Source organism: Pristiophorus japonicus, chromosome 6 (genome assembly GCF_044704955.1).
Source record: "Pristiophorus japonicus isolate sPriJap1 chromosome 6, sPriJap1.hap1, whole genome shotgun sequence".
In the NCBI taxonomy this organism is placed as follows: Eukaryota; Metazoa; Chordata; class Chondrichthyes; family Pristiophoridae; genus Pristiophorus; species Pristiophorus japonicus.
The window spans coordinates 27,565,842-27,592,644 of NC_091982.1; the positions used below are offsets into that span (position 1 = coordinate 27,565,842).

At 45.5% G+C, this 26,803-nt stretch overlaps 1 protein-coding gene and 1 non-coding gene across 3 annotated transcripts in view; one reads left to right on the plus strand and one right to left on the minus strand.

The window, feature by feature from the left end:
• The window catches only part of gria3b (glutamate receptor, ionotropic, AMPA 3b), a 494,474-nt gene that overhangs the window by 90,801 nt on the left and 376,870 nt on the right, over window positions 1-26,803 (minus strand). The window lies entirely within an intron of this gene.
• On the plus strand, window positions 24,257-24,452 carry LOC139266345 (U2 spliceosomal RNA). Its single transcript, XR_011593697.1, has one exon. It is a non-coding gene; the product is annotated as a U2 spliceosomal RNA (small nuclear RNA).

Consider the following 26,803-nt stretch of genomic DNA (forward strand, 5'->3'; position numbering starts at 1 on the left):
TCGGGGGTGGGGGGGGAGGTGGGGGTCAAGAGCCAGGTCGCAAGGCCGTATCCTTTGTCCCCAAGCATCCAGCATTGACCTTGTGACTGACTCTTAAAAAGGTCGGAGCCAGTGCTCTCACGCAAGATGTGCACATCATGAATGCTCCCTGGAAAATTGGCATTTACTGCCATGATTATTTGCATGTGGTTGACAACGAGCCGCCCATTCAAGGAGTGGAATCCCTTTTGGTTACAGTAAACCTCTGACTCCTCTAAAGGTGTTCGCATGGCGATGTGCATACTGTCTATTGCACCCTGGACCTTGTGGAAGATTGCTATTCTCGAGAGCCCCAAAGCCCTCTCACTCTGTGCCTCGCTGGTTAGAGGAAAGTTTATAAAGTCCATCCTGCATGCGTAAAGGGCTTCAGTCACCTGACGAATGCAGCAATGTGTGGCGTGCTGAGAGATGCAGTAAATGTCGTCAGCTGAGGCCTGAAAGGAGCCCAATGCATAGAAGGAAAGTGCCGCAGTAACCTTAACCTCAACGGGCAGTGCGATCCTGATGGTGCTGGTAGGCTGCCGGTCTCCCTTAATGAGCTGGCATAGCTCAATAATGACCTCTTTTCGGAAGCGCAGCCTTCTAGCGCATGTTGTATCAGACAGGTCCAGGTATGAACGCTGCTCCCTGTAAATGCGTTGGGTGTAAGGTCTTCTCCTCCTCAGCAGTCTGCCACCTCTTTGATTGGGCACATAATGCTCTTCAATGAACCTTCCCCCATCTCTATTCTGCAGCATGTAAGTAGTCAGCAATACTGGCTGAGAAATTACAGGCCCCATTACTATAAATGCCCTAATCTGTCTTCAAAATTCTTGAATTGTCCTTAAACAACCACAAATTTACTCAAAATTAACCACAATGTGCTCAGATAATTTTCAAGATTTTAAAACACCCTTAAAATCACTCACAAATTTCTTCAATGCTCCCATCAACTTTAAGCAGCCTTTTCTTCAACTTCATCTGATTTACAACAAGGTGTTCATACCGCCGGGCTAAGGTCAGGTGAGTGCAACTTTTTCTGAGTATTTTTTTGAGCAGGCAGTATATGAGCGAATTGCCGAAAGTAGCACTTGCCGATAATCTGAGCGATAGTTTCCATTATAAACAGTCTTCTGGGTGGTACACAAGTGATGACCTCAGATTTGAGAAAAAAAAATGGCCGGGCGGTTTTGCTCATTGCCGGTGGTAACTGAATGCCGAATTTACCACTGGCGATAAATGGGCGGTAAACGGGTGGTAGTTTCCATTTAAAAACACATATGGGTGGTAAAGAGCTTCTTGGCGGTAAAATGGGCGGTAAATGGGCAGTTGGATGCTGAAAGTCTAGCTCTTTAAGACTTCAAACACAGAAATATTGTTATTCTAAAATATCTTTAGATCTTTCCACTGCCAGGTTTCAAGTACTGTACATTCCTTCTGGTTCACACTTGTTGGAAACAGACTGTGAGTTATGTGACTTACAACAGATTTTGAGATCTAGGAAATGTGAAATGTGTTTCATTTGTTTTTCCATATTTTATGAATCATACGGATTAACACATTATTGTAACCTGACAGCACAAAGTTTAAAGTAGCATTGGTCTGAATTGTGCTTAATTTGTTCCCCCTCCGCATATCTCAGTCAAATCGATAGGAACATGGGATGCAACAAAAATTTGCGACTAATGCAGAGTCATGAATTACATGGTTGCATTTGAGAAAGAATGAGTTTGCAACTCATTCAATTTCTCTATCCTAGGTTGTAATGAAAAAAAATATAGACTTGCATTTATATAATGCCTTTCGTGATTTCAGGATGTCCCAAAGCGCTTTATAGCCAACTAAGTACTTTTGACGTATAATCAATGTTGTAATGCAGGAAGCTTTAAAATTAGGCTGAGATCCATGTTAATTAAAGTTTTTGAATTGAAGAAGGTCACTGCAGTGCAAAACTTTGGCCCCGATATTGGTGGCCTACTGTCCACTGCCACCTGCTGCCACCAACTGCAGTCGAGTTTAAGAGCTCTCGCCCACTGCCGCCTAGATTGACGGTAGAAGCCGATGTTGGCCACAGGTAGGACTGCCACCTCTTTTAGAGGAATCTTCCAGGCAAACATAGAAACATAGAAACATGGAACATAGGTGCAGGAGTAGGCCATTTGGCCCTTCAAGCCTGCACCACCATTCAATAAGATCATGGCTGATCATTCACCTCAGTACCCCTTTCCTGCTTTCTCTCCATACCCCTTGATCCCTTTAGTCGTAAGGGCTATATCTGACTCCCTCTTGAATATATCCAATAAACTGGCATCAACAACTCTCTGCAGCAGGGAATTACACAGGTTAACAACTCTCTGAGTGAAGAAGTTTCTCCTCATCTCAGTCCTAAATGGCCTACCCCGTATCCTCAGACTGTGTCCCCTGGTTCTGGACTTCCCCAACATTGGGAGCATTCTTCCCGCATCTAACCTGTCCCGTCCCGTCAGAATCTTATACGTTTCTATAAGATCCCCTCTCATCCTTCTAAACTCCAGTGCATAAAGTCCCAGTTGATCCAGTCTCTCCTCATATGTCAGTCCAGCCATCCCTGGAATCAGTCTGGTGAACCTTCGCTGCACTCCCTCAATAGCAAGAACGTCCTTCCTCAGATTAGGAGACCAAAACTGAACACAATATTCCAGGTGAGGTCTCACCAAGGCCCTGTACAATTGCAGTAAGACCTCCCTGCTCTTATACTCAAATCCCCTAGCTATGAAGGTCAACATGCCATTTGCCTTCTTCACTGCCTGCTGTACCTGCATGCCAACTTTCAATGACTGATGTACCATGACACCCAGGTCTTGTTGCACCTCCCCTTTTCCTAATCTGCCACCATTCAGATAATATTCTGCCTTTGTGTTTTTGCCACCAAAGTGGATAACCTCACATTTATCCACATTATACTGCATCTGCCATGCATTTGCCCACTCACCTAACCTGTCTAAATCAGCCTGCAGCCTCTTAGCATCCTCCTCACTGCTCACACCGCCACCCAGTTTAGTGTCAACTGCAAACTTGGAGATATTACACTCAATTCCTTCATCTAAATCATTGATGTATATTGTAAAGAGCTGGGGTCCCAGCACTGAGCCCTGCGGCACTCCACTGGTCACTGGCTCCCATTCTGAAAAGGACCCGTTTATCCCAACTCTCTGCTTCCTGTCTGCCAACCAATTCTCTATCCACGCCAGTACATTACCCCCAATACCATGTGCTTTGATTTTGCACACCAATCTCTTATGTGGGACCTTGTCAAAGGCCTTTTGAAAGTCCAAATACACCACATCCACTGGTTCTCCCTTGTCCACTCTACTAGTTATATCCTCAAAAAATTCGACAAGATTTGTCAAGCATAATTTCCCTTTCATAAATCCATGCTGACTTGGACCGATCCTGTCACTGCTTTCCAAATGCGCTGCTATTTCATCCTTAATAATTGATTCCAACATTTTCCCCACTACTGATGTCAGGCTAACCGGTCTATAATTACCTGCCTTCTCTCTCACTCCTTTTTTAAAAGTGGTGTTACATTAGCTACCCTCCAGTCCATAGGAACTGATCCAGAGTCCATAGACTGTTGGAAAACGATCACCAATGCATCCACTATTTCTAGGGCCACTTCCTTAAGTACTCTGGGATGCAGACAATCAGACCCCGGGGATTTATCAGCCTTCAATCCCATCAATTTCTCCAACACAATTCCCCGCCTAATAAGGATATCTTTCAGTTCCTCCTTCTCACTAGACCCTCGGTCCCCTAGTACATCCGGAAGGTTATTTGTGTCTTCCTTCGTGAAGACAGAACCAAAGTATTTGTTCAATTGGTCTGCCATTTCTTTGTTCCCCATTATTAATTTACCTGAGTCCGACTGGAAGGGACCTATGTTTGTCTTCACTAATCTTTTTCTCTTCACATATCTAGAGAAGCTTTTGCAGTCAGTTTTTATGTTCCCGGCAAGCTTCCTCTCGTACTCTATTTTTCCCCCTCCTAATTAAACTTTTTGTCCTCCTCTGCTGAATTCTAAATTTCTCCCAGTCCTCAGGTTTGCTGCTTTTTCTGGCCAATTTATATGCCTCTTCCTTGGATCTAACACTATCCTTAATTTCCCTTGTTAGCCACAGTACCGCCTGGTCTCTCAGCGGCTATCGGCGGTCCTTTGGGCGGCACTTGGCTTCGACCGAGTTCGGGCCCTTTATCTTTTTTTTAGCAGCAATATCCTTTATTATAACTACTTTTAAATATATATTTTTTTAAATGTAAAAGTTAATTGCAGTGCCACATGAAAGTTGCTTTTATACTGTGTGAGACAGGTGCAGCTCAGACTGGATCTCATACATTCCAGTGACTAAGGCCCACAGTTGGGAAGGCCCAGTAAAATCAAGGCTTTTTGGTGCTTTTGGGTTACAGCCGGTTGGGGAAGATTTGTGTATTGAAAGCCAGAGATAAGCATGGTCTTCGTGCTATAAAATAGCACTTTAAAAACATGTTGGAATTGCCTGTTTGGATAACTGTGTCAGATATGTAAGATGGCTTTTATTGCAAGGGGGATAGCATATAAAAGCAGAGAAGTCCTACTAAAACTGTACAGGGTATTGGTGAGACCATACCTGGAGTACTGCGTACAGTTTTGGTCTCCATATTTAAGGAAGGATATACTTGCATTGGAGGCTGTTCAGAGAAGGTTCACTCGGTTGATTCCGGAGATGAGGCGGTTGACTTACGAGGATAGGTTGAGTAGGTTGGGCCTATACACATTGGAGTTCAGAAGAATGAGAGGTGATCTTATTGAAACTTATAAGATAATGAGGGGGCTCGACAAGGTAGATGCAGAGAGGATATTTCTAAAACTTGGGGACATGGTCTTAGAATAAGGGGCCGCCCATTTAAAACTGAAATGAGGAGAAATTTCTTCTCTCAGAGGGTTGTAAATCTATGGAATTCTCTGCCCCAGAGAGCTGTGGAGGCTGGGTCATTGAATATATTTAAGGTGGATATAGACAGATTTTTGAACGATAAGCGAGTAAAGGGTTATGGGGAGCGGGCAGGGAAGTGGAGCTGAGTCCATGATCAGATTAGCCATGATCTTATTGAATGGCGGAGCAGGCTCGAGGGGCCAAATGACCTATTCTTGCTCCTATTTCTTATGTTCTTATGATATATTTTACTTATTTTTTTGGATGACGTTTCCTTTAGTGACATTAGTATATAAATGTTTAATGCAAAAATTTATCAGTCTGATATTTTAACAGAGATGTTAAACCAATTTAAACTTTTATATAATAATATATCAGAGAGAACAATTTCACACCAGGTAGTTAAAGTTAAGAAAAAAGCCCTTTACTGTACATTCATTATAAATTCCCTCAAAAGATGACAAGGTTCAGGAGAGAGCAAATCAATCGAATCTATTGTTGTCTGATAAAGAAATACTGCATTTTTTTTAACACAGATTATTCAGACAGAGTTTTACAGTCAAATTACATCAATTTCAGCAATTTAATTCTGGTAGCTAGCTCCTTTAAAAAAAAATTCTTAAATTCTCCTGCAAACAAAATAATTGGCCTGGATTTTGTGGTCAGCAGCGAAGCAATGGCCCCGAAGAAAGCTCCCCACAAAGATCTAGCAATCTCTGTGGCCTGGATTTCACCTCTCCTGATGTTAATTTCAATCTGGCGCCAAGTCTAGGGGGATCTCCAATGTCCAGCAACAATGATCACACCAAGCTGGCTAAGCAGCCAATCACATTGAAAGATTCCCACAGGCAGCAAACCAAGAAGTAAAATGCACTGATTATCCTTCACTTTTTAAATCATTTTAGGGAAAGAAAAATAAAGATTGGGACCTACACATGGGATTAAGGTAGAAGCTCAAATATCTTAAACAAACTTAAATAAAAAATTACATTAAAAACCATGGAATTTTTATCGTAATGGAAATATTTGACATTCTACAAATATAAAATTAGTTTTTCAGGCCTAGAATAGCTGGTCGGTAGTAGTTATGACCAATACTCCCTTTAATTTTTGTTTGTGCCACGCGGCCCCTTTAACGGGCTACTCAGTCCATTCAAAATTCCATGCATGTGCGGTTTTTCCATTTAAAAGCTGGTAAGCCAGTTGTGCAGGATCTTCAGACCGCTGTGCGGCTACACAGCTTAATGGGAGCATTGATGCTGTCTTAGTCGCCACTAAAAACCCAGTTACTCCTCATTGAACAAGGCGCAACTATTTTTTTTAAGAGCAATATTCCAGCATCAAAGCTTAAGCTCCCATCAGTTCGGTGATTTCAATTGATTGCCGGCTTTGGAGAAGCAGAGAATGACTAACAGCAAATTCTGGATTTCAGCATTTAACTGCGCATGTGCAGACGTTGCTGTCAGTTTCACAGTTGCAATGATGATGAATGCTGACAGTTTCGTTGTCATTATAACCGCATAATTCTGGACCAATGTGTTATAAAGAATATCCATCTTACAAGAGACGTTAGGTTCAAAATGCTGAAATCCACAGCACAAAGCTTGGAAGCTCAAATCTTATGAAAATATGGTAAATTAAGATGTAAAGCAATACAATTCTCTCCAACTCCATCTTAGAAACAGTCAGGATTTCTGTTCTGCAGATACAATAGGGTCAACTTGAGAATAGCTCAGCTGAGATCCAATTCCTTTAACTGGTTCACTGGCACATCTATATATAGAAATGAATATATATTCACTATGGCACTAACCTACATACAGGTAAATGATGGAGCACACAATCCCCTGTTTCATGCCTGCTGAACTGGAGGTAATGTTACAGGAGCTGTTGCCAGGAAGGTGTTTCCTATTTTCTCTCTACCTTGACCTAGACTTTCAGGCTCGGGTCATCAAATTCCATATATTGGTATCTAATGTTGGGATCCTGCTGCATTATGAGCAATGACAAACAAATGTTTGAGTCAATTTGGTGTATTTCATCCTTTATTTTGTAGTGTGTAACTGTTGGAAAGTGGTGTCCCTTAGCTTTTGTGCTTTGTTTCAGATGTGTGATACCTACGCTAATAATCCTTCTAAGCGATTGCCTTATGGAAGGAGTATCTGTGGCTGTCGGGTTTCACTGATAATCTGCTGTGATTCTGGTGGCCCTAAACAACAGCAACAACAACTTGTATTTATATAGTTCCTTTAAAGTAGTGAAACATCCCAAGACGCTTCATAGAAGGATTATGAGATAAAAATTTACACCTAGCCACATAAGTAGAAATTAGCGCAGGTGACCAAAAGCTTCGTCAAAGAGATAGGTTTTAAGGAGCGGCCTGAAAGGAGGAAAGAGAGGTAGAGAGGTGGAGAGGTATAGGCAGGGAATTCTAGAGCTCAGGACCTAGGCAACAGAAGGCACAGCCACCAATGGTTGAGCGATTATAATCAGGGATGCTCAAGAGGGCAGAATTAGAGGAGCGCAGACATCTCAGGGGGTTGTGGGGCTGGAGGTGATTACAGAGATAGGGAGGGGTGAGGCCATGAAGGGATTTGAAAATAAGGATGAGAATTTTAAAATCGCGGCATTACATAGCCAATGTAGGTCAGCGAGCATAGGGGTGGTGGATGAGCGGGACTTGGTGCGAGTTAGGACACAAGCTGCCGAGGTTTGGATCACCTCTAGTTTACGTAGGGTAGAGTGTGAGAGACCAGCCAGGAGTGTGTTGGAATAGTCAAGTCTAGAGGTAACAAAGGCATGGGTGAGGGCTTCAGCAGCAGATGAGCTGAGGCAAGGATGGAGACGGGTGATGTTACGGAGGTGGAAATAAGTGTTCTTAGTTATGCGGCGGATATGTGGTCGAAAGCTAATTTCAGGATCAAATATGACACCAAGATTGCGAACAGTCTGGTTCAGCCTCAGACGGGAGTTGGGGAGAGGGATGGAGTCAATGGCTAGGGAACGGAGTTTGTGGCAGGGACCGAAACATTGGCTTCAGTTTTCCCAATATTCACTTGGACATCCTTATGCTGTGCACAGTGAGAGCTCTGCATGTCGAGCCACCCTCTCCCACTTGTGGTACATCAGATGTTTCCGTGGGAGAGAGGTGGCCTTCAGTATCATCCATTGCTATCATTCCCTCATTGCATAGAGGGGTTTGCAATCTCTGGCCTGCAAAACTGGCTTTCTTCACTCTGTAATGTCCAATTCTACAGCAGTTTTATTCAGAGTAAGCATCTGGTTTTGCCTTCTCATGCTGATCCATATTATGTAAGTGCAAAATCAGACGAGCTTAATGTCCTCCTAATTATAGTACACAGCTGTTTATATGTTTGTCCATTTTTATTGGCTATCTTGCTGTGGAAGACATAGTGCGCATTTTATCCCACAGACTGAAAACAGTAAAATCAGGTAAAAGCAGCAGGATTTATAAGTCCCTGATAATAAATGGTCAGACTGAGTACTGTGTGCAATGAGCAAGTGTGACCTTAGCTCCTTTATTGTAGTTCCAGAGTGCAGGTACCTCATGGCTGGCCTGCTTATATACTGTACTCCCAAGGGATGCTGGGATCCCTTGGGACTCCAAAAGATAGGCCCGCTGGTGGACAGGTGTGATATGCAGGTGACAAGGTTACCCCCGTGAAGTCAAAAATACACTTATTTATAAGGTGAGACAATCTGGGGCTTTGTGCTCCCTTGTCGATTGTCTTGGTACAAATATTGGTGTGGTTGGGTTTGTCAGTTCTTCATTGGACTGTTGGGCAGTCAGCCTTGCTGGGCTGCTGATGATGTTTCGTGGTCAACTGTGACGTCAGTTGCCACTTGTGTGTGTGTTGGAAGGTCAAAGTTGATGGTGTCCTCTTTAGGTTGTACGTAGCAGTTGGTGAACCGCAGTTTAATTTGACACAATTGTTTTCTGTGCATTTGTCCACTGGTCAATTTGACCAATCCCCTCTTTGGCTGTGACCAGCGTGCCATTTGGGACCATGTTCTTAATTGAGTACAAACACAGGATCATTGATCTCAAAATTGCGTGACAAGTTTGCGTGGTCATGGTACACATTCTGTTAATGCCGCTTGTCCTCCACTTGATCATGTAGATTAGGGTGGACCAGAGAGAGCCTGGTTTTAAGCGCCCTTTTCATGAGCAGCTCAGCTGGGAGAATCCCTGTGAGTGAGTAGGGTCTGGTGCAGTAGCTGAGCAGTACTCGGGACAACCAGGTCTGCAGGGAGCCTTCCGACACGTGTTTCAAGCTTTGGTTGATAGTCTGTGTTATATATGTGGACTAGTATTTACTCTGTACAGCCACCAGAGGGCTCATTCCCCGGAGTCTCAAGGCATCCCATAATCCCTTGGGAGCACAGGTATTTAAGGAGGCTTCACAGGTTGGAGAGGCACTCTGGAGACCTGCAATAAAAGACTAAGGTCACACTTTACTTTGAGATCACAGTGTTCAGTCTGACTCTTTCTCCATAAACAACTGGCGACGAGATACAGATAGTGAACCCAAAGATGCAGAGAACAGTGGGCATCCTGGAGAAATTTTCGGAGGGAGATGATTGGGAAACTTTTGTGGAGCGATTCGACCAATACTTCGTGGCCAACGAGCTAGATGGGGAAGAGAGCGCTGTCAAATGAAGGGCGATCCTCCTCACCATCTGTGAGACACCAACGTATGGCCTCATGAAGAATCTGCTCACTCCAGCGAAACCCACAGAGAAATCATACGGCGATTTGTGCACACTAGTCCTAGAGCATTTGAACCCGAAGGAAAGCATTCTGATGGCGAGGTACCGGTTCTACACCTACAAAAGATCTGAAGGCCAGGAAGTGGCGAGTTATGTCGCCGAGCTAAGACGCCTTGCAGGACATTGCGAATTTGAAGGACCTTTGGAGCACATGCTCAAAGACTTTTTCGTACTTGGCATTGGCCATGAAACCATACGTTGCAAACTTTTGACTGCAGAGACCCCAACCTTGAGTAAGGCCATAGCGATAGCCCAGGCGTTCATAGCCACCAGTGACAATACGAAGCAAATCTCTCAGCACACAATACTGTGAACAAAGTGATGATGTTTTTGAATCGTAACGTACAGGGCAGGTCACACATACCTGCAGTCGCACGTCCGCAGATGTCTCAGAGTCCACTGTCAAGGGTGATGAATGCAAGGCCATTAACACCTTGTTGGCACTGCGGGGGTAATCATCGTTTCCATTCATGCCGATTCAAAGGATACGTTTGCAAGGGCTGTGGAACAATGGGACACCTCCAACGAGCTGCGAAGCCTGTTAAACCTGCAAACCACCATGTTGCAGAGGAGGATCACGACGAAACAGAGCCTCAGATAGAGGAGGCAGAGATACATGGGTACACACATTCACCACGAATTGTCCCCCGATAATGCTGAATGTTGAACTAAATGGACTCCCGATGTCAATGGAGCTGGACACGGGTGCAAGCCAGTCCATCATGGGCAAAAAGACTTTCGAAAGGTTGAGGTGCAACAAGGCCTCAACGCCAGTCTTAACTCCAATTCGCATTAAACTAAGAACTTACACAAAAGAACTGATTCCTGTAATCGGCAGTGCTACCGTAAAGGTCTCCTACAGTGGAGCGGTGCACAAGTTACCACTCTGGGTGGTACCGGATGATGGTCCCACGCTGCTCGGCAGGAACTGGCTGGGAAAGATACGCTGGAACTGGGACAATGTCCGAGCTCTATCGCCCGCTGACGACACTTCGTGGGCCCAGATCGTAAACAAATTTCCTTCGCTGTTCGAACCAGGCATCGGGAAATTCCAAGGAGCAAAAGTGCAGATCCAGCTAATTCCGGGGACGCGACCCATCCATCACAAGGCGAGAGCAGTACCGTACATGATGAGAGGAAGGGTAGAAATCGAGCTAGACCGGCTACAAAGAGAGGGCATCATCTCACCGATCGAGTTCAGCGAGTGGGCCAGTCCTATTGTCTCAGTCCACACCGTCCGAATCTGTGGCGATTACAAAGTAACTAGCAATCGTTTTTCCCTGCAAGACCAATACCCACTACAAAAAGCCAATGACCTCTTTGCAACGCTGGCGGGAGCAAAGACGTTCACGAAGCTGGATCTGACTTCAGTCTACATGACGCAGGAACTGGAGGAATCATCGAAGGCCCTCACCTGCATCAACATGCAAAAGGGTCTTTTTGTTTATAACAGATGCCCGAGTGGAATCCGATCAGCGGCGGTGATATTCCAGAGAAACATGGAAAGTTTACTGAAGTCGGTCCTGCACACCGTGGTCTTCCAGGACGACATCTTGGTCACAGGTCGGAATACAGTCGAGCACCTGCAGAACCTGGAGGAGGTTCTTAGTCAACTCAACCGTGTGGGGCTCAGGTTAAGATGCTCGAAGTGCGTTCTCCTGGCGCCTGAAGTGGAGTTCCTGGGAAGGAGGATTGCGGCGGACGACATCAGGTCCACCAACGCGAAGACGGAGGCAATCGAGAATGCACTGAGGCCACAGAACGTGACGGAGCTGCAGTCATTTCTGGGACTCTTGAACTACTTTGGTAACTTCTTACCAGGTCTCAGCACCCTGCTAGAACCACTGTATGTCCTACTATGAAAAGGGGCGAATGGGTTTGGGGCAAAAGCCAAGAAAATGCCTTTGCAAAAGTGAGAAAATTGTTATGCTCAAACAAATTGCTTGTTTTGTATGATCCATGTAAACGTTTCATACTAGCATGTGATGCGTCGTCATATAGCGTCAGGTGTGTATTGCAACAAGCTAATGATTTCGGGAAACTGCAACCAGTTGCTTATGCATCCAGGAGTCTGTCTAAGGCCGAGAGAGCCTACAGCATGATTGAAAAAGAAACGTTAGCGTGTGTCTATGGGGTAAAGAAAATGCATCAATACCTGTTTGGGCTAAAATTCGAAATGGAAACTGACCATAAGCCACTTATATCCCTATTTTCCGAGAGTAAAGGGATAAATACCAATGCATCGGCCCTCATCGAGAGATGGGCGCTCACGTTGTCCGCATTCAACTACGCCATCTGTCACAGGCCAGGCACAGAAAACTGCGCCAATGCTCTCAGTAGGCTGCCATTGCCCACCACGGAGGTGGAAATGGCGCAGCCCGCAGATCTAGCCATGGTTATGGAAGCATTTGAGAATGAGCAATCACCCGTCACTGCCCGGCAGATCAAAACCTGGACAAGCCAGGACCCCTTATTATCTCTAGTCAAAAGCTGTGTGCTTCACGGGAGCTGGTCCAGTGTCCCAGTGTCCCAGTGTCCCAGTGGAAATGCAGGAAGAGATAAAGCCGTTCCAGCGGTGCAAAGATGAAATGTCGATACAGGCAGACTGCCTTCTATGGGGCAATCACGTAGTGGTCCCCAAGAAGGGCAGAGACACCTTCAGCAATGATCTCCACAGTACCCACCCAGGTATTGTAATGATGAAAGCGACAGGCAGATCCCACGTGTGGTGGCCCGGTATCGATGCGGACTTTGAGTCCTGCGTTCACAGATGTAATACATGCCCGCAGTTAAGAAATGTACCCAGGGAGGCGCCGCTAAGTTTATGGTCTTGGCCCTCCAAACCTTGGTCCAGGGTACACATCGACTATGCAGGCCCGTTCTTGGGTAAAATGTTCCTTGTGGTTGTAGAGGCGTACTCCAAGTGGATTGAATGTTAGATAATGTTGGCTAGCACGTCCGCTGCCACTACTGAAAGCCTGCGGGCCATGTTTGCCAGTCACGGCTTACCCGATGTCCTGGTGAGCGACAACGGGCCATGTTTTACCAGTGCTGAGTTCAAAGAATTCATGACTCGTAACGGGAACAAACATGTCACATCTGCCCCGTTTAAACCAGCGTCCAATGGTCAGGCAGAGAGAGCAGTGCAAACCATCAAGCAATGCTTGAAGAGGGTAACTGAAGGCTTACTGCAGACTCGTCTATCCCGAGTCCTGCTTAGCTACCGCACGAGACCCCACTCACTCACTGGGATCCCACCTGCTGAACTGCTCATGAAAAGAGCACTTAAGACAAGGTTCTCGTTCATTCACCCTGATCTACATGAACAGGTAGAGAGCAGGTGGCTTCAACAAAGTGCATACCATGATAGAGCAAATGTGTCACGTGAGATTGAAGTCAATGATCCTGTATTTGTATTAAATTATGGACAAGGTCCCAAGTGGCTTCCCGGCACTGTCGTGGCCAAAAAGGGAAGCAGGGTGTTTCGGGTCAAACTTTCAAATGGACTCATTCACCGGAAACACTTGGACCAAATCAAACTCAGATTCACGGACTACCCTGAGCAACCCATCTTGGACCCTACCTTTTTTGATCCCCCAACACACACTCCAGTGGCAACCGACACTACGGTTGACCACGAAGCAGAACCCATCATCCACAGCAGCCCTGCAGGGCCCAACAAATGATTCAACAACACCAGCTTTCACACTGAGACGATCAACCAGGGCAAGAAAGACCCCAGATCGACTCACATTGTAAATAGTTACACTATTCACTTTGGGGGTGAATGTTGTTTTATATGTGGACTTGTATTTACTTTGTACAGCCACCAGAGGGCTCATTCCCCGGAATCCCAAGGGGTCCCATAATCCCTAGGGAGCACAGGTATTTAAGGAGGCTTCACAGGTTGGAGAGGCACTCTGGAGACCTGCAATAAAAGACTAAGGTCACACTTTACTTTAAGCTCACTGTGTTCAGTCTGACTCTTTCTCCATACACAACAGTCTGAACTGCCCGTTCTGCCTGGCTGTTGGATGCGGGCTTGAACAGCACAGATGCGACATTTTAGATCCTGTTAAGAGTCATGAACTCTTTGAATTTGGCACTTGTGAAGCACAGCCCATTATCACTGACTAGGCAGGCCGTACATGGCAAACATAGCTCTTAGACTTTCAATGGTGGCCGTGGACGTGCTTCCAGACATTATTGCACATTCAATCCACTTTGAGTAAGCATTCATGACAACCAAAAACATTTTGCCTTGGAATGGGCCTGCATAGTCTACATGGATCCTCGACCACGGTTTGGATGGCCAGGACCATAAACTTAGAGGTGCCTCTCTGAGTGCATTGCTCAACTGAGAGCAAGAGTTGCACTGGCGTACACATGACTCTAAATCTGAGTTGATGCCTGGCCACCACATGTGAGATCTGGCTATGGATTTCATCATCACGATGCCTGGGTGAGTGCTGTGCAGTTCCCCAATAAAATTGTCTCTGCCTTTCTTGGACAAGAGCACATGATTGCCCCACAAGAGACAGTCCGCCTGCAGGGACAGCTCATCTTTGCGTCTGTGGAATGGCTTAATCGCTTCCTGCAACTCCACTGGGACACTGGACGAGTTCCCATGGAGGACACAGTTTTTTAACCAGGGACAGTAAAGGATCCTGGCTGGTCCAGGTCCTGATCTGGCGGGCCGTAACGGGGGATTTCTCAAATGCCTCCCTGACCATAAGCAAGTCCGCTGGCTGCGCAATTTCCACCCCGGTGGTGGGCAATGGTAACCGACTGAAAGCATCTGCGCAGTTCTCTGTGCCCGGTCTGTGGCGAATTACATAGTTGTATGAGCGCCCTTCTTTGCATGCAGGCAGAGGCATTGGTATTGATCCCTTTGCTCTCCGAGAATAGCGATATGAGCGGCTTGTGGTCAGTTTCAAGCTCGAACTTGAGGCCAAACAAGTACTGGTGCATTTTTTTTACCCTGTAAATGCACGCCAGAGCCTCTTTTTCAACCATGCTGTAGGCCCTTTTGTTTTTCGATAAGCTCCTGGAAGGGAAAGGTGGCTCAACCGTGGCTTTCAAGGGAAATCAGGGACAGTATTAAAGCCAAGGAAGTGGCATACAAATTGGCCAGAAATAGCAGCGAACCTGGGGACTGGGAGAAATTTAGAACTCAGCAGAGGAGGACAAAGGGTTTGATTCGGGCAGGGAAAATAGAGTACGAGAGGAAGCTTGCAGGGAACATTAAAACGGATTGCAGAAACTTCTATAGATATGTAAAGAGAAAAGGTCTGTAAAGACAAATGTAGGTTCCCTGCAGTCAGAATCAGGGGAAGTCATAATGGGGAACAAAGAAATGACAGACCAATTGAACAAGTACTTTGGTTCGGTATTCACTGAGGAGGACACAAACAACCTTCCAGATATAAAAGGGGTCAGAAGGTCCAGTAAGAAGGAGGAACTGAGGGAAATCCTTATTAGTTGGGAAATTGTGTTGGGGAAATTGATGGGATTGAAGGCCGATAAATCCCCAGGACTTGATGGTCTGCATCCCAGAGTACTTAAGGAGGTGGCCTTGGAAACAGCGGATGCATTGACAGTCATTTTCGAACATTCCATAGACTCTGGATTAGTTCCTATGGAGTGGAGGGTAGCCAATGTAACCCCACTTTTTAAAAAAGGAGGGAGAGAGAAAACAGGGAATTATAGACCGGTTAGCCTGACATCAGTAGTGGGTAAAATGATGGAATCAATTATTAAGGATGTCATAGCAGCGCATATGGAAAGAGGTGACATGATAGGTCCAAGTCAGCATGGATTTGTGAAAGGGAAATCATGCTTGACAAATCTTCTATAATTTTTTGAGGATGTTTCCACTAGAGTGGACAAGGGAGAACCAGTTGATGTGGTGTATTTGGACTTTCAGAAGGCTTTCGACAAGGTCCCACACAAGAGATTAATGTGCAAAGTTAAAGCACATGGGATTGGGGGTAGTGTGCTGACGTGGATTGAGAACTGGTTGGCAGACAGGAAGCAAAGAGTAGAGTAAATGGGTACTTTTCAGAATGGCAGGCAATGACTCGTGGGGTACCGCAAGATTCTGTGCTGGGGCCCCAGCTGTTTACATTGTACATTAATGATTTAGACGAGGGGATTGAATGTAGTATCTCCAAATTTGCAGATGACACTAAGTTGGGTGGCAGTGTGAGCTGCGAGGAGGATGCTCTGAGGCTGCAGAGTGACTTGGATAGGTTAGGTGAGTTGGCAAATGCATGGCAGGTGAGGTATAATGTAGATAAATGTGAGGTTATCCACTTTGGTTGTAAAAACAGAGAGACAGACTATTATCTGAATGGTGACAGATCAGGAAAAGGGGAGGTGCAATGAGACCTGGGTGTCATGGTACATCAGTCATTGAAGGTTGGCATGCAGGTACAGCAGGCGGTTAAGAAAGCAAATGGCATGTTGACCTTCATAGCGAGGGGATTTGAGTATAGGGGCAGAGAGGTGTTACTACAATTGTACAGGGCCTTTGTGAGGCCAAACCTGGAGTATTGTGTACAGTTTTGGTCTCCTAACTTGAGGAAGGACATTCTTGCTATTGAGGGAGTGCAGCAAAGGTTCACCAGACTGATTCCCGGGATGGCGGGTCTGACATATCAAGAAAGACTGGATCAACTAGGCTTGTATTCACTGGAGTTCAGAAGAATGAGAGGGGATTTCATAGAAACGTTTAAAATTCTGATGGGTTTAGACAGGTTAGATGCAGGAAGAATGTTCCCAATGTTGGGGAAGTCCAGAACCAGGGGTCACAGTCTAAGGATAAGGGGTAAGCCATTTAGGACCGAGATGAGGAGAAACTTCTTCACCCAGAGAATGGTGAACCTGTGGAATTCTCTACCACAGAAAGTTGTTGAGGCCAATTCACTAAATATATTAAAAAAGGAGTTAGATGAAGTCCTTACTACTAGGGGGATCAAGGGGTATGGTGAGAAAGCAGGAATGGGGTACTGAAGTTGCATGTTCAGCCATGAACTCATTGAATGGCGGTGCAGGCTCAAAGGGCCGAATGGCCTACTCCTGCACCTATTTTCTATGTTTCTATGTTTCTATGGATGCATAAGCAACTGGTTGCAAAATTCCCGATTCAGTAACCTGTTGTAACACACACCCGACCCCGTATGACGATGCATCGCAAGCTAACATTAGTCATTTACATGGGTTATACAGAACAAGTAGTTTGTTAGAACACAGCAAATTTCTACATTTCTTAAAGGCAGCCTCTTGTGAATTCCCCCATTCCCAGTCGTCTCCCTTGCGCAGTAAGACGTGCAGGGCTTCTAGCAGGGTAATTAACCAAGGTAGGAAATTACCAAAGTAGCTAAGGAGTCCCAGAAACGATCGCAACTTCATCACGTTCCGTTGTCGCGGCGCGTTCTTGATGGCTTCCGTCTTGGCGTCGGTGGGTCTGATGCCGTCTGCTGCGATTCTCCTTCCTAAGAATTCGACGTCCTGTACCAGGAAAAGACACTTCGAGTGTTTCAACCTGAATCCCACGAGATCCAACTGTCTAAAAACCTCCTGCAGGTTCTTCAAGTGCTCCATAGTGTCCCGATCTGTAACCAATATGTCGTCCTCGAAGACCACTGTACAAGGAACCGACTTTAGCAGGCTTTCTATGTTTCGCTGGAAGATCGCTGCAGCCGACCGAATCCTGAATGGGCACCGGTTGTAAATAAACAGACCTTTGTGCGTGTTGATGCAAGTGAGGCCTTTTGAAGACTCCTCCAGCTCCTGCGTCATATAGGCCGAGGTCAGGTCCAGCTTGGTGAATGTCTTCCCTCCAGCCAGGGTCGCAAATAGGTCGTCTGCTTTGGTTAGCAAGTACTGGTCCTGCAGCGAAAAACAGTTAATCGTTACTTTATAGTCACCGCAAATTCTAACTGTACCATCCTCCTTGTGTACCGGAACAATTGGACTGGGCCAGTCGTTGAACTCCACCAGCGCGATGATGCCTTCACGTTGCAGCCTGTCCAGCTCGATTTCCACTTTTTCAAGCATCATGTACGGTACCGCCCGAGCCTTGTGGTGGATGGGTCGCGTACCGGGAAACAAATGGATCTGCACTTTCGCCCCCGAGAAACTTCCAATGCCTGGCTCAAATAACGAAGGGAATTTGCTTAGAATCTGGGTACATGCGGTGTCATCAACTGACGAGTGCACTCGGATGTCGTCCCAGTTCCAGCGGATTTTCCCCAGCCAGCTTCTGCCAAACAACGTGGGGCCATCTCCTGGCACAATCCACAGCGGGAGCTCATGTATGCTCCATCATAGAAGACTTTGACATCAGCACTGCCAATTACAGGGATTAGTTCCTTTGTATAAGTCCTTAGTTTGTTGTGAATGAGGCTGAGCTTGGGCCTGTGTGCCTTCTTCCCCTACAGTTGAAGGCCGTTTTACTCATTATGGACTGACTTGTCCCCATGTCCAGCTCCATAGACACTGGAATACGGTTCAGTTCAACTGTCAACATTATTGGTGGGCATTTTGCCGTGAATGTGCGTACCCTATACACCTCTGCTTCCTCCGTACGAGTTTCCAATTCCGTCTGATCCATTGTGGACCGGTCTTCCTCTGCAACGTGGTGATTTGCAGGGTTTGCAGCTCGCCTGCACATTCTTTGGAGGTGTCCCATTCTTCTGCAGCCATTGCACGCATAGTGATTAAAGCGGCATTGATGGGGTCGATGATCACCCTCGCAGCGCCAGCAGGGTGTTAACTGCCTCGCATTAACAGATGATGGCGGACTCTGGGTCAATTGAGGTCAGGCCACAGCAGCCGGCGTGTACATTCTGCCCTGTACATTTCTGCTCAAAACCGATGATACTTTATGCACAGTACTGGCCGAAACTTCTTTGTTCTGCGAAATCTGCTTGGTGTTGTCGCTGGTGGACACAAATGCCTGGGCTATCGTTATGGCTTTACTCAGATTCAGAGTTTCTACAGTCAACAGCTTGTGAAGGATTGTCTCACGTCCGATGCCCAGTACAAAAAAGTCTCTGAGCATTTGTTCTAGGAATCCCTCAAACTCACATTGTCCTGCAAGGGCGACGTAGCTCGCCACTTCCTGGCCCTCCAATCGTTGACACGTGTAGAACCGATTATCTCGCCATCAAAACTCTTTCCTTAGGATCTAGCTGCTCCCGGACCAGCGTACACAGTTCTTCATAGAATTTCCCTGTTGGTTTAGCCAGGGCCAGGAAATTCTTCATGAGGCCATAGGTTGTGGCCAAACAGACAGTTAGGAGGATCGCCCTTCATTTGGTCGCGTTCTCGTCCCCTTCCAGATCATTGGCTACGAAGTATTGGTCGAGTCTCTCCATGAAGGCCTCCCAATTGTCCCTCTCTGAGAACTTCTCCAGGATGCCGACTGTTCTTTGCATTTTCGCGCGGTTCGTTACCTCGTCGCCAATTGTTATACTCATAATAAATGGTCAGACCGAGTATTGTGTGTAATGAGCAAGCATTACCTTAGCTCCTTTATTGTAGTTCCAGAGTGCAGGTACCTCGTGGGTGGCCTGCTTATATACTGTACTCCCAAGGGATGCTGGGATCCCTTGGGACTCCAACAGGTAGGCCCTCTGGTGGACAGGTGTGATCTTTTTGAATGGCGGAGCAGGCTCGAGGGACTAGATAGCCTACTCGTGTTCCTAATTCTTATGATATGCAGGGTACAAGGGGTTAAATACATAACAGTCCCCAAAACCTTTAGTAAGCTGCAGTTAAGCAGAAATGTTGTGGGGACATCAAAACCTCCAAGTTCCCCTCCAAGGCATACAATACTGACTTGGACATATACCCATTCCTCTACTATTGTTGGGTCAAAATCCTAAAAGTCCCTACCTAACACAGTTAAAAGCAATAAGGAAAGAAACTAATTCCTTGTTGGTATTACTGTTATAATACAGCTACAGAGTGTAAGACACTGCTTGTCACTAGCACCTGCAAAATGGTCCAGGTAAATCTAAAGCAGTTTTATTTTTACTTATTTAAGACAGTAACTGTGTCCATTTGGTAAACAATTAGTCTAGTTTCAGATAAATAGAGATGGGTAATAAATTTGGCCTTGTGAGCATCTCCCACATTCCAGATTGAAAAAAACCATGCCACAAGATCTGTTTTAGCACATGGGAATTGATTTGCGCTGTGAGGTATTAGCAACATAAGCATTAATGGCTTGAAATGAAATTTATCTGTCTGTTCAAAATAAATGGGTAAATGCCTTTGTTCAAATAGTAAGAAAAGGAAGTTCATACAAATGTGTTAACTAATATCATACAGTGCAGTTTCATTTTTAAGACTATAATCAGAATAGTTCATATTTTAAACCCCAAATGAGCGAGAGACCTGGCATTCACTTTTATTCAACGCGTTACTCCCAGATTTGCAACATTTGATCAGTTCATGTGGGCATTAATAAACTCTTCATTTCAAATTCAACAAGATTTAAATGATTTTGCCCTGCAGCATGCATAATATGACTTTCACGTGTTCTTTTCACATACTATCTCACATCATTATTGCTAATTAAAGACAGAAGTCAGAAATTATAAAGTAATTCACACGTTAAAATATGCCGAAAACATCTGCTGTGGTATTTTTAGTGCACTTAAATCTAATTTGCATAAACTTTTTGCATATAAAGTCACCAGTTTAGACCTTGGCTGAGGTTGTGAACCAGTCAATTTGTATTTTTTTTGCTCTGTTCTGCTTTCAAAATGATTCTGCAAATGTGTTCAAAATGAATAAGTTACTACAAATATGGACAGGTTTGTGCATTATATTGGTGAATATTTAATTGCTTATGTATGCATTAATTCATGCATGGATGCATATATATATATTATTCTTCCTGACCTTGCCAAGATTGTTGGATTTATAGCATGCTGAAAATTAGCATGAAAACATGTAATTGTTCACCTTATCATCCGGTCTTTTTGTGATCACAAAAGGAAGATATCAGATCAAATTTGGTTTAAAAGCTTTTTCCTTTTCATTTTGATAATCCATTGGCTATACAAATTGGAACATGTAAAACCGATAAAGATTAACACTAGTTCCTTGTAGGTATAACTGTTAGTGTACAGCTTTAGATTTTAAGATCCTGCTTGTTACTAGAGCTTGCAAAATGGCCCAGGTGAATATAAAGCAGGTTTATTTCGCCTTATTTATGACAGTAACTACTCGGTAAACAATGGCCCTAAAATTCTGGCCTCCCTGGGTCCCTATGGAGTTCCTACAGACCCGGGAAGGCATCGGAAATGCTGATTTCCTGCGCGCAGTGCGCATGCGCTGGAAACCGGCATTTCCCATCTATCAAGTTTCTGGCTTGACAGATGGCCGCATCTCGGGAGCGGGGACACTTGTAAGTGGAAATTTCCGATAGTTAAGCTTACAAATGTCCTCAAAAATCTTGCACCTGAAAAAGCAGGCACATAGCCTACTTTTACAGGCACAAGTGTTTTAAAAACACAAAAACACATAAAAATAAAGTTATTAAAACCTATTTTATCATTACAAACCCTCCCCACAACAGTAAGTTTATTTAAAAATCTTTTTTAAAAATCGGGAAATTATTTTTTTTAAGACATCAATAACTTTAATTTAAATGAATGAAGTGTAATTATTTTCTATTTTTTTATTAGTGTTTTGGGTGTTTGGAGCTGTGTTTTGGGTGTTTCGGGCTCTATCACAATCATAGTAATAGGAGTTTAGGACCCTGCGGAACTCCTATTACTTTGGTATTTTACCTGATTGGCTGCCCAGAGCCATATGACTCCAGCTCAAGGCCTGCGCATGCGTCGACGTGCACGCGCTGCAAATTGCAGTCGAAGGAGGCCTCAGCATCGGAAAGTCTTTAGTGGGCAGCAGTCAGACAACACAAAGAGTGGAGAGGAGTCGAGAGAGAATTTTTTCTCTAAAATGCCCGCAGGAAGGCCAAAACGGAATTTCAGGGCCAATAAATGTTGTCTTTCAGCAGCTTAATGAACAATTTGTATTTTCGGGCACTCCTCACATAATGGAAACATTTCAGAGCACTCGACAGACACGGAGCAGGAAAAGGAGGTCTTTTAGGGAAAGATAGACCAAAATCATAGCCAAAGAGAAGGGATTTTAAGCAGGTTTTTAAAAGGTAAAGACGGAAATAGTGAGGTGAGGCAGATTTAGGAGAGAAGTCTGGAGGATGAGGAATAAAAACGAATAAATATAATGGCCAATTTTGGGAGCCTTATCTCCTGGCCATTGCGAGCTTGCCACCCAGTTTTCTATCCAGTAATTGTAAAGGAAAGAAAACTGTCAACAGTGTACCTACGATTTCATGACAAACTGTGATCGATTCAGCTTCAATAGCCATTTGTGTTCGTATAATATATATTCTAATAATCCTTTGTATATAAAAACATCTGTTAACCTCTACCTTCATGCTTTTAGTGCTAATTCTAAATTTATGTTTTTTTTGTTGGTGATTCTCTCTCGACTCCTCTCCACTGCCTTTGTGTTGTCTGACTGCTTGCCTGAAATCCAGTCCTGGGGGAACTGCAATTTCCTCCATTTAAACATTGGTAAGACTGAAGCCATTGTTTTCATCCCCCGTTGCAAACTCCATACCCTTGCCACTGATTCTATCTTCCTTCCCAGCCACTCGCTCAGCTTGAACCAGATTGTTTGCACCTTGGCGTCCTATTTGAACCTGAGCTGATCTCCCCTTCTCTGCTCCAGTGAATACTGTTCTGTCTTTTTAATTCTCTCCTCATTAATATATCCTTACATCCCTGCAGCCATCCTAGTTAATCTATGTTGCATGTTTTACATATCATCAATATCCTTTCTAAATAGGATGTAGAAAACTGCACACGCTATTGTGGCCTAAGCTTTAATAGAATTCCTCATACCTCCTCTTTTGTATCCAATGCCGCTACATACAAAAGCTGAATGCCATTTCAATTTGCTGGATGTTTGCACCTACAATCCTGTTTTTGAAGATGTATATATCTGCATTCCTGGATCACTTCCGTAACAATCAGGCTATATTACCAGTCTTTATATATTTTTCCTTGCTTGTAGTACTTCACCTACATTGAAATAAATTTGATATATTCACCCAAGATGTCTTCTGATGAAAGGTCCCCAACTTGAAACGTTAAGTTTGTTTCCCTCTCCACAGATAGTGCTTGACCTGCTGAGTATTTCCAGCATTTTCTGATATTATTGTCCTAAGATGTCTTGTCCGCTTGCAGTCTCCTCTATTTTTCCTCACTCTTTGCTGTGCTTCTTATTTGATATTGATCCCTAAATGGCTGTCAAATTATTTATGTGTATGGACAACACAAGAGGCTCCAACGCAGATTCCTGGGGCATGCCACGAGCTACAGCTTGCCAATCGGAGAAATATCCATGTGGTCTCCTCTACATTGGGGAGACCAAACGCATATTGGGTGACCGCTTTGTGGAGCACCTCCGTTCGGTCTGTAAGTGCGACCCTGAGCTTCCGGTCACCTGTCACTTTAATTCCCTGCTCCACTCACGCTCCGACATCTCTGTCCTATGCCGTTCCAATGAAGCTCAACGCAAGCCCGAGGAACAGCATCTCATCTTTCATTTAGGCACTTTACAGCCTTCTGGTCTCAACCTTGAGTTCAACAATTTCAGATAACCCCTGCCCATTTTTGGCTCTCCCCCACCCACCTGATCTTATGTTTTTTTTCTCTTAGTCTCCAATGGCAGCTGGTCATTATTCCGCCATTCACACCCGATCTAGACTAATCTTTTTATAACTTCTGAAATTACCATTTCAATTCGGCCCATAATCCTTTTGTCTCTCTAATCTCTCCTGCCTTCCAACCTATCACAGACCTCCCTTTTGTTCTTTCTTCCGCTCCCCCTTTCAGTGCTCAAGAATCTTGGGCCGGATTTTCATCATTTTGCCCGACCATTGGTTTTCCGGTGGTATTTCAGTGGTATTTAAAAATTGAGTTTTTTTTTAAACCACCAAAATACCACTCTCACTCAAAAGACGCTATTTTCATCATATAAAACCGGTGGTAGGACTAACTGTATTTCATTCTTATTTTTCAATGTGCAACACTGAAAGTAAAATAGGTCGTATTTTAGCGCATACCCGCTCCCCGACACATGGCCTTACCTTGGGCCGCCTGCTCCTCCTCTCCCTGCTGCTTCCGGCACTCCCTCCAAGGCCGCAGCGGCGTGCTCTCCCCCAAGTTCCCCCAATCTCCCCCTCCACCCCCACCCTCCCCCCAGCCACCACCTACACCTAGTGCGGGGGTGGGGGGGGTGGGGGGTGGGGAAGATTGGGGGAACTTGGGGGAAGAGCACACCGCCCCGGCCTTGGAGGGAGTGCCGGGTGCGTTGCTCCCCTGCACCCTTGCTAACTCGGTCCCTTTGGCCAGCCGGCCCGGCCCAGCAGCGTCCATGGCATCGCTTCTCGGCCTTTTGGCTAAGATCATGCGTAACTGACCTGACCAGCCACCATGACCTCCGGGTGGTTTCTCCCTGGTCAGGAAGGTATATGCTTGCTTTTTTGGAAACAGGAAGTGGGTGGGGTGGCTTGACCCATCCACCTCCATGGCACGAACCTGGTATTGCAGTACTTCCAGGAACGGTGCAGTGGCTCTAGGCCTTTTGGCTAAGAGCATTGGCGCAGAGTGATCCTTGGCATGTGCAAGGTGACCTCTGGCATTTGTGATTTGACAAAGAATTAGAACGATTGGCTACGAATTAAAAAAAATAAAAAATAAAAATCCCTTGGGGGATGGGAACATGGGACACTGTGGGGTCATGCTCTTGAATAAACCTTTTACCAGCTTTATTCTGCATCATATAAGTAGTGAGCAATATTGGCAGAGATATTTTAGGCCCATTCCTTTAAATGTCCTGCAAATGTTCTCAAAATGTCTTCAAATTCACACACTGGAATTCCCTCTCGAAACACATTCACCTCTCCACCTCCCTCTCCTACTTTAAGACCATCTGTAAAACTCACCTCTTTGACAAAGCTTTTATTCACCCCTACTAATCTTTCTTTCTTTGGCTCAGTGGCCATTGAGGATGCCCAAAGCATTTCAACGTTAAAGTGCTATATAAATTGATGTTCTTGCAGCAACACGTGTATAGATGTCTGGTTTATCCTTTCCTCCTTTTTAGAACAAGGATTTAACATTCTTTTTGCACAATTTCTCTTTGCAAAGAATTGTGGAAAATACTGGTTAGTACCTCTGCTATTTCATCACTAACCTCCTTCAGTATGCTTAATCCTTGCACTGCTGATACTTTTTTAATATGTGTTCTATCTGTTACTTGTTCCTCCATGTCCTCATCTAGTACTGATACTTTGATCTGGATCTGTGCACAACTTGGCCAATTAGCATACTTTGTGCAACGTGGTCCCATAATGTCACTGACATTTAATATATTATGGTCTAGAAATTCCATGGCGCTAACTTTTGAAAAGTAGAAAAAGTAGTGCCAAGAGCTAATGATTCTCTCTTGACGGGAAATTCAGCTTTAGCGCTCCAAGAGGGAAGTCTTTGAGGCGGTCGACCAGCTCGTTTTTGATGGTGAAACCGACTCCATGGAATGGACCTAGTTGCTTACGGCGAGATGTTGGCCGCAAGCTTGGTGCTGAGTAGCGCCCTTGATGCTAGGTGGTCCGAGGCATGGTTGGGGGAAGGCACTGGGAGGGACAGTGGCCCACTGGAGGGACAGTGGCCCACTGGAGTTCAGAGTGGAAGGTCAAGGTGGTCAGAACCATGATACTCACCACGTGCTGGAGGAGGAGAAGCGACCAGGTCACCAGTGGGGAAGGAGAGGTCCAGTCGTCTCTGAAGGAGGAGGGGAGGCCAACCGCCGTCGTAGAAGAGGAGGCCCGGTCGCCGTTGAGGAGGAGGTCACCTGTGGGGAAGGAGAGGTCCTGCAGGTGTCATGGAGGAGAGGCCCACCTGCCACTGTTGGAGGGGTGGAGGCCCGATCGCCTGGTCAGAGGCTCACCTGGCTCGCCAGGCGTCGTCGGGGATCGGGTGAGGTAGGTGGGTCGACGCCAAGGAGGAGGCTGCCAAAGCGGGGAAGGGGTCCAGGTCGCCGCCACGGGAGGCCCGGTCGTCATTGCCGATGGGTGGTGTGGTCGGAAGCCTGAGGTAGGCCCGAACTGGCATAAGTGCATAGTGGGCCCTGCTCAAATATAAGAATGTTCCATGTTGCTGGTTTTGGAAATTTAGCGCTCTATCAGCCTTCTGTCATTGCATTCTGATGACATTTCCACCATGTTCAGGGAAGTGGAGTGCTAATCAAGCGCTAACCACTTCTCTTAGGGCACTAAAGTCCGAGAGCGGGGCCAGTAGTGGCAGAGCGCTGAACAATTTTCAGCGCATTGTTAACGGCATCAGAGGCTGCTTCCCTCACTTAAAGGGAAGGGCAAATGGTGGTGCACAACCTAGTTGTCAGCAGTTCTGCATTGCAAGGCGACCTGCGTGACTGCCATACAGCCCCAAACACTCGAACAAAGTGGAGGACTTGGACATCTTGCAGACATGAAACATCAAAAACTTTCAGCAGGCACCAGACTGGTGCAAATAATAAAAATTGGCCTACCTGAAAACCATTCCCTTTAATTAGCGCTCCCCAAGCAGGCAGTCGAGTTGACAACGCCTCCTCTTCCCACCGTTGTTCACGCCCGGCGAAACAGCAGGGGCCGAGAGGCAATTTCACATCGTGGTGGCAATGGGGCGCTGCGCACTTTGATGTCACAATCTGCAAGGCACTAAAGGCCCAGGTGGTAAGTGTTAGCGTCAGCGCTAAACCAGCACTGAAGTTCGCGGGGGTCGCTGAAATCGCTGTGCCCGGTTGCTAACTCCTTAGCACCTCCTCCCGGTACTAAGCAGCCAAACCCCTTTCCCTATGTACATTATAATACCAATGTAAATAATTATCATTTGCCACACTATAGCCTGAGTGTTGGTGATAATGGT